Below are 379 nucleotides of genomic sequence, written 5' to 3'. Positions count from 1 at the left end.
CAGCTGGTGTAGTGGGGAATATTCCCAGGAAAAAAACCCGCCCGCGTGCTGCCGTGACGACTTGTGGAAAGGGACGCTTTGTTTATTAGTAAGTCGACGCACGGTGTTCGTGCATACGTGTGCATTTTACACAGGTGTGTAGGTACGTACGTAGGTGTGTGGGACGGTGGGCAGCGTGCCCTCGCGGCAGGCTCGGCTGCTCTCCCGCCCCGCTGGCAGGGGCAGGCTCCCTGCTCTTTCTCCCGGAGGTCAGTCAGGATGGCAGCCATCACCTGTGGCAGCCTGGCGTTTCCGACCCGGCAGCGCCAAACCTTGCTCTGGTAGCAGCCAGCCTCTTCCAGTACCGCCGAGGAATGCGGGGAAAGATCGGGAACACCGC

The sequence above is a fragment of the Haliaeetus leucocephalus genome, unplaced genomic scaffold, assembly GCF_000737465.1.
Source record: "Haliaeetus leucocephalus isolate CR32 unplaced genomic scaffold, Haliaeetus_leucocephalus-4.0 Scaffold889, whole genome shotgun sequence".
NCBI classification, from domain to species: Eukaryota; Metazoa; Chordata; class Aves; order Accipitriformes; family Accipitridae; genus Haliaeetus; species Haliaeetus leucocephalus.
The sequence above is the reverse complement of the archived record's forward strand: the minus strand, read 5'-3'. Positions refer to the sequence as shown.